Genomic DNA, 14806 nt, shown 5'->3' with positions numbered 1-14806 from the left:
TTTGATTGTGTGAAGTGGGAATACCTGCATCAATCTTACCTTTAAGCAGTCTTCTATTGCTTAAAGTCCTTAAAATCTCTTCAGTAAAGTTCATATTTCTCTGACCTTGTGAAAGGCTAGAAGCAAGTGATTGTTTTGTGACTAGTATGCTGGGTTACATGCAATCTGGTCTGATCTAGAAAGGTAAGCTAGAGAAAACACAATCCACCATTGAAAAGTTTTACTGCATAAGTTAATGAAGCAATATTTAGTGTCTTCGGAATGTAACAGACTTGTATTTGTTTCTGAGCATACATTTTCTGAATATGGACTTCTGCCTTAGAGTTTAGAACAGTTGAAATACTGCAGAAGGGCAAATCCATTATAAGCAAACCAAGTTATTCTTCTGGTTAAATGTAACTTCATTCGTCAAGTTTCTCATTCTCCAATGTTCTCCACCACTAAAAATAGGTTATTCTAAGGCACTTCTTGTAGGAGTGCTGTGGGAATGTTCACAACATAGAACTTCATGACTTACTCAAAATGTGTCTTTTACTTTAGTGTAATGCTGAAAAAAAATATCAGCACATCCTAGCCTTGTCATTTCTTCTAGCTCTATGATTCTATCATATTTGCCAGACCTCCTTGTATGCTCTGAGTTTATTCTGATCTTTTACATCTGATAAGATCAAATCAATAAGACATGCTAGATTTGATTGTGTGAAGTGGGAAAACCTGCATCACTCTTGCCACAATCTTCTGTTGCTTAAAGTCCTTGCTATTATATGTGTAACATTATTTATACCAGGGGTCTTTAAACCTGGCCCTTTTATGACTTATGGACCTCAACTCCCAGAATTCCTTAGCCAGTGTGTCTGGCTGATGGATTCTGGGAGTTGAAGTCTACAAGTCATAAAAGGGTCAAGTATGAAGACCCCTGATTTACACCCATAGACTTCCTACTCAAAAATCATTGGGGAAAAATCTCTTCAGTAAGGTCCATAATTCTCTGACCTTGTGAGAGGCCAGAAGCAAGCAGTATTTGTTTCTGAGAATACTTTCTCTGAAAATGGATTTCTGCCTTATAGTTTAGAACAGATGAAATATTGGAGAAGGGCAGAACCATTACAAGCAAACAATCTATTCTTCTAATTAAAAGTAATTACATTCTAAGTGTCAGGTTTCTCATTCTCCAATGTTCTCCATCAGTAAATATAGGGTGCCTCTTGCAGGAATAATGTGCAAATGTTCACAACACTGACCTTCATGGCTTACTCAAGATGTGTCTTTTACTTTAGTGTAATGCTGAAAAAATATCAGCACACCCTAGCCTTGGCATTTGCAGTGAATGAAATCAATGGAAACAGCATGATCTTACCCAATAGAACTCTGGGATTTCATGTCCATGATAGCCACTTTGATGCCCAGATAACTTATCAGAACACGCTGAACCTGCTCTTTAATCAGAAGCCAACTATTCTCAACTACAACTGCAGCAAGAAGATACCAGCAGCTGTCATTGGGGGTACTGACTCGGAAACTTCCCTTCACATAGCTACTATCTTAGGGATATACAAGATTCCTCAGGTAAGATGGATTACACATCTATTGGTTTAGCCACTTATTATCTATTACAGTGTGTCTCAATTTTGACAATTTTAAGATGAATGGACTTTAAATAAAGTTATTAAGAAATGTATTATCTGCATTTATTAAGAAAGGATTTGCATTTGTTAAACTTATTATCTTCATCTTATTATTTACATTTTCTCTATAGTGATATAGCTTGATTTGAACAGGAATAATATGATGTCTATTTTTGGGAATACAAAGAGTTTTAAGATCTCATTGCCAGCATCACAAAATATGTATGATCCTCACTTTTTTCTTCCAGTAATGTGATATTATTTCATTTGCTTTCTCTGGTAATGTGATATTTTAGGCAGGAAGAGAGTTATTGCATTATTTCTCTCATTTGCTTTGTGGCAAATTTGTTTATAAAGCTGAATCACTTAAAACTTGATCTAACTATACAAGTTATGGTTGGATTATAAGTGGATTATAGTGGCTCCTTCTTGGACGGACAAAATTTTATCCTTCTCAACAGAATTCATGTTTTATGTTCTCACAATGCCAATTGGTATTTATCATTAATATGGTGATTATCTTCTTTCCCTTTTGTCTATTTATCTTGACCTTAACTATTCTCTTTTTCTCTCTCTCTCTCAGTTCTTTTGCTGTCAATATTCCTTACTTTCAATATCATTAAATCACAGAAGGGGTTCAAACGTAATCTGGGTGGCATACAGGATAAATCACTCATACATTTAAAAAGTCTTTTAAACTTATTGAAAAGATAAATATAACAGGAAGGCTTCATATTAATTGTTATGTAGGTGGCCTGCATATAGTTGACACTGATTGATCTTTTATTATAAAGCAGGGAAAATAAAGGGAATAATTATGAATTAAACATAAATAGCAAAAAATTAGAGCAAGTAGAGAAACAATTTTATTTCATGGGTTGTTAACTAGAGATGGGAAAATTGCTGATGGCAAAAGAAATAATATGTGTAAAGGCAGGTAAAAGAAATGGTAATTTGGAATCTGTTGTGAGGAAAATATTGTGTATTTTATTGTTTGTTTGTTTAATGGGTTTGGTTTGTTTCAATCCACAATAAGACAGGAGAAAACTATATACTACTTAGAGTCAGTTTCTGGTTGGAGCAGCTTGTAGGTGCTGAAAACTATTTTTTTTTAAAAAAAAAAAAAAGTAAAAACTACTGTGTTCTTCTCCACACCTTGCTATGGAAAAGAGAATTAGGTATGTAAGGAGAACCATAAAAGTCAGTTGAATGCAGTGCAAATTGAATACTTCAGAAGTATGTGTTGTAATAACATTAGAGATAAAAACAAGAATGGACAGGTGAGAAATGAATTTGGAATGAACACAAAAGTGAATAAGAAAGAGGTGCATGTTTACAATTTTCTCATATACAAAGAAGAAATGAGAATCATATTGCAAAACAAATAGATCAAGGACAATTCAGGGTTTAAAGCAGGCATGTCAAACTCGCGACATCACGTGATGTCATGTGATGTATTGTGACTTTTTACCCATTGCCGGCAATGGGGTGGGCACGGTTTCGGCTTGACCCATCCGGCCCACGGGTCGGCAGTTTGACATGCCTGGTCTAAAGGAAGGCAAAAACTGAGAATGTCAACTGGATATTGTGGATGAGATCCTGAAACAGAAAGGGAGGAGGCACTGAAAGAAACAAAAAGCAATGTATGATGCTCTATATGGACATGGCAGAGAAAAGGAGAGTGCAGGAATCAAAAAGCCTGGTGAAGCATGTTGGGTTGTTGCTTCAGAAATATTTCTTTACCAAATTCCTCAATACCTTCGACAGTGACAGAGCTTTTACTGTATGTGTAGTTCTTTAAAAAAATCAGGGAGACATTCATAGAAGTATCTGCCTTGAAAAATAGCACATTTTGAACTGTATACCACCGTCAAACATGAGCAACTGACCACAGGAAATCTTTTATGACACTTTGTATTAAGTCATAAATTGCTTTATGATAATTTTTATATCATAAAACATTTTATAAAATTTGCCAAATTTTAATTCTCCTGTTGTCATAGTTCCTGGTTTCTACGTACTTTCTGCAAATTAGCTCATTTGAGGCACCTTGGTTGAAAACCTTTTGCCCTATAACGCACTGTTTCACCCAGTTACAGATACAGGAACTTTAGTAGTATATAGATCATAGAGTTAACTAAACTATAAACTGACTCTTTAAACTATAGTTAGCTATATTTCCTTTTACTTATTTTTTTCCTCTGATTTCATATCTTTAACTTCCTTGACTTATTACTGCTTGTTCTTTTCTGTGTTCTATATAACAGATTCTCCACAAACATGATAGTATAATGTGTACGAATATATAGGTCAGGCTAGGTTGGCACTTATAAAGAAGATTACCATGAGGTAATCTGATCTAGCTGGTCTAGGCCAAACTATAGATTACACTAGAAAGCTGAAAACAAAACACCAGAAGAAGGCATTCCTAAATTACTTCCATATTGTGAGCTGGAAAACAACATAGACATGTTTTTGAAGTCAGCAAGTTTGAGAGAGTTTTTATCTTAAGCTTTTATCATTCTCAATTGCTTGTCAACATCATTATCTCTATTCATTCAGGATTTCACTGAACTCATGCTATCAGCAGTACAGTCCCCTCTTTGCTGCCTTGATCTGATTTCATGGCTATAAATTTTATCATTCTAAACTATAGAATGACAATTGTTTTAGAATTTTTGGTCCTTTAATATTCATTAGTTCCGAGAGCTTCCGGTGACGGCGGCGCCGATGGCGGCTGTTTTCAGCCATCCGCCCTGGAATGTGTCAAAGCCAGCTGAGACAGCGAGCAACAGCCATCTCGCGGCTTGGAATCTCTCTCCCTGGGCGAAGGGGAGGAGATGAGTTTCCCTCGGATAGTGGCAGGGCTCCCTGAGAGACCCCAAAGTTTTTTTTTCTTTGGTGGTCGGAGGGTGAGAGCTCCCACGGAGTCTGAGGTGTTCTCCACATTCCAGGATGCCTTTGCTCTAATTTTTTTGGGGGGGTGGGAAAGCTAGATGCTGCTTACACATCTGCTTTCAAAATGAACTTGTGAGTAAAATTTAAAGCAGACAGAGATGACCAGGGAGATTATATCTGTGATTATTTTGAGACTTTAACTCTGGAAAAGATTTCATCTTCTCTCTTTTCTTATTTGAGAGGGGTGAAAAATGGCGCTGAGATGTTGTTTTTAAGAGTGAAAGGACCGGAACTTCAATTTGAAACAATGTAACAGCTTTCTTTCTTTTTTCATATATACAGGGGGCTTTTGTCTTTTTTCCCCTCCTTTTGTTTCCTTTTTTCTCTCTCTCTCTTTGTTAAAGGTTTTATAAGATTTTAAGAGTTTTTTTTTTTTTAAGATGGCTTCAAAGCATTTTGGGGCTTTTGTTTCTAAAGCCTCAATCTCCTCTTCGGTAATGCAGACAGCTCAGCAAGTTGAGTCTAAATTTCCACCCTTTTCTCAGCTTTACCAGCAGTTTTACCTAAAGACTTACAGGACGCTTTGGAAGATAGTGTACGACGGATTGAAAAAGAGATAAGTGAAATTATTGAAAATAAATTTAGGAAATTGAGAGAAGATATAACGTCTGGGTTTCCGAAGTTTGCTGTTCATATAGATCGTTTGGATCAGCGTATTGATGTTGCTGTAGAAAATTCTGAAAAATTGGAAGATAAAATAGAAAATAAGGTGGAAATAATTCAGGATGAAATTACTATGTTACACTACAGAAGTATGGAGTTTGCTTTAAGAATAAGAGGAATGCAGGAAAATAATCAAGAAGATTTGAGACAAGTGGTTGCAAAGGATATAGCTCTTATTTTGGAATCCGAGCCTGAAGAATTATTGAGAGAGACAGAAAAGTTTTTAGGGTTAATTCAAGGGTTGCAAGACAGAGGAATCTGCCACGAGATGTGGTTATTTATTTTTTTAGTAGATCACTTCGTAATAAAATTTTACAAGCCTTTTACAAGCAGAGATTTCAAATTGCAGCCCAGGATGTTATACTCCTGAAAGAACTACCTTCAAGAATTCTCAAAGTAAGAAAGCATTTTGCTTTTCTGGCTGATGAGCTTAAGAGGCGACAGATTCGTTTCAGATGGGAGATACCGGCTGAAATGGTGGTGAATTATGCGGGGACACGTTACAGACTTGATACAATTTTAAAAGCGAAAGATTTTTATACTTCTGTTTTGAAAGCGGGCTCTTTATTACCTACAGCTGAGATATTAGAAGAAAAGTTGGAAGAGCAACCGATAGAAGATATGCAGGTTAAACCTTTGCAACAATCTCTCTTGACAGAAGATTCATTAATGAAATTGAGTACTTGTGGAGCTTTTAGAAGTAAAATAAAGGTGGAAGAAAAGCTGGAAGAGCAGTTGATTGAAGAAAATATGCAGTTTGAACCTTTGCAGCAGTCCTCCTTAACAGAAGATTCATCAAAGAAATTGGGCATGACTCGTGCAGCTTTTAGAAGTAAAATAAAGGAACAGCAGAAGGTTCTTCGTCATTTTCTAAGCAATAGATAATAGAAGGAGAAGTTGGAATACCAGCTGGCTAGTCATAAAGAGTTTTGTTAAATCTTTGTTATTTAGGGGAAAGTTTAAAATTATGATCTCTGCTTGGGAGAAGACTTGATAGGTTTTAATTCAGTGACTTAATATTTGAGAGTACTTATTAAAATTTCTAATAAATTGTTGTTGTTTAGGGGAAAGTTTAAAAGCTTAAAATTATGATCTCCATTCAAGAGAAGAGTTGATAGGTTTTAATCTGGTGATTTAATATTTGAGAGTACCTATGATACATTATGATATATTAAAAGTGGATAAGAAGCTGTAAGGTTTTGATTTGGGAGAAAAGGTTATTAACAAAATTTATTTGGGTTTGGGGGGGAAAGAGTTAAGAGTCAAGTTTATATTGTTTAAAAGAAATACACATCTCGGTGTGGAGAAGGTGGATAAATTATATGAAGAATAAATATGAGATTTAATGGGTAAATTATGATTAGAGCAGATATGATTAAAAGTATTGTTTGGATTATGAATAATTTTTGTTTTAAATTTGGAATTGTTTATTTGATTTTTATAGTTGATTTTCTTTAATTTGTTTAAATTTGTTTTTTTTAAAAAAAATTGTTTTGTATCTGAGTTAAAGTACTTATTGAGATTTAGTTTGTATTAGAAGTTAAAATAAAAATGGGATTTAATGGGTAAATTATGATTAGAGTAGATATGATTAAAAGTATTGTCTTGATCATGAATAATTTTTGTTTTAAATTTGGAATTATTTGATTTTGATAGTTGATTGTTTTTAATTTGTTTAAATTTGTTTTCTATCGGAGTTAAAGTAACTTACTGATTTTGTTATTTGTATAGTTGGATAGGTTTAGTTAGATTTAGTTTGCATTAGTTAAAGCTAAGTAGATTTTGTTTAATATGTTTGAAAACCCCATGCCAAGCTCTGGGAAGTGGGGGGGAGGGGAGGTTGGGGGTGGGTGGGTCTTTGGGAGTGGGAGGGAGGGGGGTTAGGGTGGGGGGGTAAGTAGGTTAGACGATAGGATTAAATTAAGATAATAAGGGATAACTTATGAGAGAGATGTTGCTTGGGCATTTCCCCGGTACTGTATCCGAAGAGGGATGAGAGAGGAGGAGAAAGGTTAGGGAGGAAGTAGGATGGTGAGAGGAGAGAGGGAGGGGAGAGAGAGGTGAGGGGAGGGAGAAGGAGGAGGGAAGTAAGGGAGAGTGTAAGAGAGGGCGGATGCAGTTTGGGGGGGTGGGCAAGCGACATCTAGGTGTATTTATTTTACTTTGTCAAATGTGAAATTTCTTCTTTTTTGTTTATGTAATTGATAATTGAAAAATTATCAATTACATATTTTTCTAAAAAAAAATATTCATTAGTTCCTTTGTTGTGCCAGTTTGCCAGGCATTTAGGGGAAAGCAGACTAAACTTGGCTGTAACTAAATACCATTGGAATAAATTAACAATCTAGGATGAAGATGACAAAACTTAATTTTCCCATATTCTGGGAAACTTAATAGAAGGAAATAGAGGCCAGGGAGATTTCTAAATAAATTATGCCAGTTCTCTTATCGAATTAAAATAGTTATGTAGTAAACCAATCTAAATAATAATAATAATAATAATAATAATAGTAATAGTAATAATAATAATAAAGTTGGAAGGGACCTTGGAGGTCATCAAGTCCAATCCCCTGCTCAGGCAGGTAACCCTATACTATTTTGGACAAATGGCTGTCCAGTTTCTTCTTAAAAACTTCCAGTGTTGGAGCAGGTCGTTCCACTGGTTAATTGTTCTGTCAGGAAGTTTCTCCTTAGTTCTAGGTTGCTTCTCTCTTTGGTTAGTTTCCATCCATTGCTTCTTGTCCTGCCTTCAGGCACTTTGGAAAATAGCTTGACTCCCTCTTCTTTGTGGCAGCCCCTGAGATATTGGAACACTGCTATCATGTCCCCCCTCGTCCTTTTCTTCATTAAACTAGACATACCCGATTCCAGCAACTGTTCCTTATATGTTTTAGCCTCCAGTTCCCTAATCATCTTTGTTGCTCTTCTCTGTACTCTTTCTAGAGTCTCAACATCTTTTTTACATCATGGTGACTGAAACTGGATGCAATATTTCAAGTGTGGCCTTACCAAGGCATTTTAAAGTGGTATTAACACTTCATGTGATCTTGATTCTATCCCTCTGTCAATGCGGCCTATGATTGTGTTGGCTTTTGGGGTAGCTGCAGCACACTGCTGACTCATATTTAGGTGATTGTCCACTAGGACTCTGAGACCCCTCACACAGTTACTACTCTTGAGCAAAGTACCACCTCTACTATACCTGTGCATTTGGTTTTTCTTGCCTAAATGTAGAACCTTACTTTTTTCACCATTGAATTGCATTTTGTTAGATAGCACCCAGTGTTCAAGTCTGTCCAGATCTTCCTGTATCCTAAGCCTGTCTTCTGGAGTGTTGGCTATTCCTGCCAGCTTGGTGTCATCTGAAAATTTGATGAATTCCCCATCTATCCCCTCATCCAAATTGTTGATGAAGATGTTGAAGAGCACTGGGCCCAGAACAGAGCCCTTGGGCACCCCACTACACACTTCCCTCCATGTAGATGCAGTTCCATTGAGGACCACACGCTGAATACGGCTGGTCATCCAGCTATGAATCTATCTAGTGGTGATGCTGCCTAATCCTCATTTTTCTATCTTATAAAGTAGTAGGTTGTGGTCTACATTATCAAATGCCTTACTGAAGTCACACACAACCAGGCACCACATAAATACTATACTATAAATAAAATAGCCTAAAGCACACATTCTAATGAGAGAGAAGTTCTCTGAAGATGGGCTCCAGCACAAATCTGAAAGCTCAGAATACTAAACCTCTGGTCCTGGTTACTGACCCATATTGGATCCTAGGTGGTAGTTGTTGTCAGCAGACATACAAGAGCATGCGATGGGTATATGGATTGTGATTTCATCCTAAATGAAATCAATCTATTGAAGTATTTCACTCTATAATTAAGACAGAATTTAGTTCAGCATAAATACTTAAGCAGATGTGACATGGGTGCTAGACAGGAAAACAACTATATTTCTCCATGTGGTTTAAAACACTACAACTTCACAATTAATATTTTAAATAACACATAGATTGAGGGTGAAGGTTCGCTCTCCACATTTGTGAGTTGGTTTCTGAAGGTTTTGTTACCAGGCTAGGTAACAGCTTCAGTAGAGTTGGGGGGAATCCCCTAAATTCTGCTGAAAATGTTATCTAGCCTGGTAATGAAACATTCAGAAATCAACCCACAAGCTTGGAGAACAAAATTTCGCCCTCATCCTACACCCGAGCTACAGATATTTGCCACTATTGCAAACACATAGATTTCTATTTTAAAAATAAACTAAGAGGGAATGTATATAATTTAAAAATATGGCACCAGACAATTAATAGATTAAGAAGTGCTTAGGAGAAGTAAAAAGCCTTTTTTATTCCTGCTTGAAAAAGAGTAAAGCAGATCCTGATATCCATCACCATGATATCCATCACAACCCTTGAATTAACCCTAAAAACTTTTTCCATCTCTCTGAGTATTTCTTCAGGCTCAGCCCCCAGAATGAAAGCTATATCTTTTGCCACCACTTGTCTCAAATCTTCTTGCATGTTTTTTTTCATTCCCCTTATTCTTAAAGCAAATTCCATGTATCTATATTGTAACATAGTAATTTCATCCTGTATTATTTCCAGCTTATTTTCTACTTTATCAATTTGATCTTCCAGTTTTTCAAAATTTTCCACAACATCATCAATACAATCATCCAGACCATCTATACGACCAACAAATTTTTGAAACACAGATGCAATGTCCTCTCTCAGTTCCCTAATTTTATTTTCAAGAAATTCCTCCATCTCTTCTTTAATCTGTCATGCCTTATTTCCCAAGGCATCCTGTAAATCTTTAAGTATACATGCTGGTGACGATGGAGAAGATGGTGGTAACTTAAACTTAACTTGCTGAACTGTCTGCATTACCGGGAAGATCGAGGATTTAGAAACAATAGAAGCTCCGAGATGCTTTGAAGCCATTTTATTTTTAAGACCACGTTAAAAAAATCTGCTAAAATCTTATAAAATCAACAAATACAAAAAGGGGGGGGAGACAAAAGCCCCCTTAAAAGAAAAAAGAAAATTCTTGCATTTTATATAAATACAAAATCTGTTACATTGTTTCAAATAGAAGTTCCGGTCCTTTTACTCAAAGAATCAACATCTCAGTGCCATTTTTGTGCAATCTGTTTGTGCAATCTTCTTGCAATAGCTTACCAAGTGGTCCACTGTTTCTTCAGCTTCTTTGCATAGGCCTTTTTGCCACTCTTAATTGAAAAAAAAGGAAAAGATAAATTCTTTTCCAGAGTTAAAGTCTCAGAATAATCCCCATTTTAATCTCTCCTGGTCAGCTCTGTCTGCTTTAAATTTTACTCAAAAATTCATTTTAAGTGCAGATGTGGAAACAGCATCTAGCTTTGCCCTGGATAAAATCAAGGCAAAGGTATCCTGGAATGTGGAGGACACCCCAGACTCTGTATGAGCTCTCACCCTCCGACCACCAAAAAGAAAGCTTTGGGGTCTCAGGGAGCTCTACCACTATCTGAGGAAAGCTCGCCTCCTTCCCTTTGCCCAGAGAGAGAGGTTCCAAGCTGCGAGACAGCTGTTGCTCGCTGTCTCAGCTGGCTTTGACACATCCCAGGGCGGAGGGCTGAAAAAAGCCGCCATCGACGCGGCCGTCGCCACCGGAAGTCGGAGCATCACTCTTGTAGTTAGGAAAGAATTATTCCCATTAGAAAGAAGTTCTATTGAGGCAAATATATATAAATATATAAAATATATAAATATATATATAATATATAAAATATATAAAAACTGGTGACCTTGAGTAAAATCCACACATTTTTGTTCTTTTCATTGCTAGCAAAATACCATTCCTGTCTATACTACTAACAATAGGCAAACTATTCTGATCAGCACCTTGTTTAGTTCCCAATTCCTTGGGGCTCACTTATTATTTTTATTTGTATTTTCTAAAATAGATCTGATTGAATTGAATTGGTTCTAATTGAATTGAAACCACACTGTTGCAGATCAAAACTAGAAGTGCTAAATGCAACAGATTTGAAAAGCCCTGTAATGTTCAATGACAATCTCAGTATCTGTAATGATGCAATACAGGTTGCATCATTTATAGCACATTAAGAAAAGTTTCCACTTAATGCAAATCTTATGAAAAACATTCTTCTGAAGTTACTCATCTGTTGTGGTCACTGTTTTTCCCTGGCAACATTTGGAATAATAATTACAAAACATGGCCTAATTGTACCAGGGGGATAAGCTGAAAAATGACTGTGCAACATCGGGTGTGGGGAGGGAAAATATTTTCTCACTGTTTTGATTCAGGAAGAACTCTTGTTCTTCCCTGTCCTTATAATCCTGACTGACTTTTCTTTTCAATTTGGCAACTCCCTGTAAAACACAACAGGATGTGGCCAGCACTTTGAAAATAAAGGATATTTCAAACATTCCCTTTGATCTTTCAAACTTGTAGCTCAATAGCTAGTTTATTCTCAGCTTGTTTGGCTTTCCAGCTAAATCCTGACCGTTCAATTGGAGAATATTCCACCAGTCATGGGTGAAGTGAACAAATTTTCTTCAACTGCATTTGGATATCTTATAGTTGGAAGTTTGGTATTAGGACTGTTTCCTATGAGCATTTGCAAAGTTTCTTTTTCAAAAGGCATTAGGGGTGATCCCAGTCCATTTTTTCATAAATACCATAAACCAGGAGACTCCATACTTGGTGGTATAATTTCTCACAGCTTTATAGTTTCACAGACGATCACATTCAGAAGACATCCTTTTGAAGACAGCTCTGCTGAATTTATGTAAGGAGTTGGATGCTTTAGACATACTGTATGTTGTATCTCATTTCTGCTAATATTACAAATGGTGATGGTATAGTTTGCTTACTGTTTTATGTGTGAAGAGATGGGGTAGATTTTGGATAGGTGAGAGAGAGAGAGAGGGAGAGAAAGAGAGAGATGGTAGATAGATAGATAGATAGATAGATAGATAGATAGATAGATAGATAGATAGATAGATAGATAGATAGATAGATAGACAGACAGACAGACAGACAGACAGACAGACAGACAGACAGACAGATAGATGATATTTCTGTCAATGACCTAATACAACATATATAAACTAAGTAAGTAAAAAATCTTTCAAAAAGAAATTTCAGTTTGGCCATTATTTAACTCAAAGTAACCATTTCTTCCGATTTCTGAAAAATCACTTTTTTTTAGTTTAGAAAGACAAAAAGGGTCTGTCATCTGTAGAACCTCATTCTTGGAGATATTGATATTTTCAAAGAAAAGATGACAACCTTCACATTACTTTTTGTTTTGTTTTTTGGGGGGGAGTATGTTGAATATGAACCAAATTTAAAAATGGCAAGCATTAGTTCTACCATGAATTTGCAGAGACAATTTATAAGACAAATTTTGTAGAAGAAGGATTAATTCTGCATTTATATTTTAAATATTTAGTTGTTACTATCCAGATTTACGGTAGTAAATATCTGGAGATACTTCCAATGTATTTGTTATGAATTCAGATTGTGATGAACTTCAGAGTTATTTAAAATTGTAAGTGGGTCTCTCTGTAAACATTCATTGAAGGTATTTATTATTTTTCATTTGTATTTCAGATTACTAACTCAGACCTATCAACATATCTTGGCTCTGGTATTTGCTGTAATAGAGATTAATGGAAATCCCCAGATTTTGACCAATGTCACCCTGGGCTTCAACATCTATAACAACTATTTTAATCCAAAACTGACATATGCAGCAACAATGGAAATTCTCTCCACACCAGGCAGGTTCATCCCAAACTATAAATGTGATTTCCAGAACAATCTGATAGCAGTCATTGGAGGACCTAATTCAAATGATTTTCTTCACATAGCAACCATTCTGAGTCAATACAAGATTGCCCAGGTAGTTTCTGTTCATGAAAAGGGAAAAACTGAAGAAATCCATAAGAATTTCCTTGCTTGTTAAATATGAAACACAAGATTTTGGATTCCAGAATGATGATTTGGCTACTAATTAGAATTCTAAATTTAAACAGAATAAAAGGGGTAAACAAAAAATGGAACTCAGTCAAGGAAGTATGTGAAATAAACCAAAATATGAAAATATTTACTTATTGAATTGATTTTTGAAATTCAGGTTACTTTCAGTATTTCCCCTGAACTATATTTTGTTTAATAGTTACCTTAATTAAATATTTTACTATTTTTAATATTGGGAAACATTCATTTAACGGGTCATAAAAGGCATAATTCCCATTAGTATCAGACCATATGATTTCAGTCAATGAAAGGCAGTATATTTTTAGAAATCAAAATATACTAAGGGTTTTCCTGCAATAAAAAACAAAAAGTCAAAATCACTAATTCCTTTTGAGACAAACTTTTTTCCTATTCTGTTTTTCTCCCTCTTTTCTTCATTTTTTGCTACCTTCTCTTAGCTTGCCTATTCTTCTGCTCCAGAGATGAATAGACCAAATTTATTTATTTATTTATTTATTTATTTATTTATGAGACTTATATACCGCTTTAAGTGAAAGCACTCTCTAAGCGGTGTACACCAGTAAGCAATGTATATATATATTTACATTGCCCCCAACAATCTGGGTCCTCATTTTACCTACCTCGGAAGGATGGAAGGCTGAGTCAACCTTGAGTCGGTGAGATTTGAACCGCTGACCTGCTGAACACAGTCAGCTAAAGTGGCCTGCAGTACTGCACTCTAACTGCTGTGCCACCTCGGCTCAAATCAAGCAATTTCCTTCCATTGGATGTTCCCAAATGCAGATTATCAATATTATGGAATTCTTCAGCTATTGCTTTATTTCAAGTGGACATGGTTGGGCATATTTTACATTAACATGGGAAATCAAACAGAATTATTGCTAAGGAAGATATTACCTTTCTTTTCACAGCATGGCATCTGTTTTGATTTCATTGAAACTTTACCTGGTGGGCTATTTGATGATCTGAATGCACTTATAGAAGCATCCCGTGCTAAATTAAACCTTGCCTGGAAGAGCAGAGCTAATATAGTGATCTTTCATGGAGAATTTCACAGTGTAACATCTTTATGGGCTTTACTTGAACTTTCAGAATATTTTTTTTTAATTGAAAATTTATAAGATTTTACAATACAAAAACAAAGCAATTTTCCCCATCCCTCCCCAACCCTCCCCTTCCCTCCCCCGACTATCCCAGAGCTGGATATAGGCTTAATTAGAGTTTCTTCAAAAAATCTTTAAAAAAGTATAAAATATAAATAAATCTAGATACATTACTTAAACAAATTACTAAATAATTAACAACAATGTATATATATAAAAAGAAAAACATAAATACCAGAAAAAAAGAGGAAAAAAAAATACATAAAAAATATGAAAAGAAATTAACTTTTCAATATAAGTTATAAAACTATAAACAAATCTAAATACATCACTTAAACAAGTTATAAAATAATTAAAGGTAATATATATATATATAAAAGAGAAATAGAAAAGAAGAAAGGAGAAAATTTAAAAAAAAGGAAAAAAAAGTTTG

Source organism: Crotalus tigris, unplaced genomic scaffold, assembly GCF_016545835.1.
Source record: "Crotalus tigris isolate CLP2741 ecotype Arizona unplaced genomic scaffold, ASM1654583v1 scf7180000019249.191612, whole genome shotgun sequence".
NCBI lineage: Eukaryota > Metazoa > Chordata > Lepidosauria > Squamata > Viperidae > Crotalus > Crotalus tigris.
Note: the sequence above shows the minus strand (reverse complement) of the source record.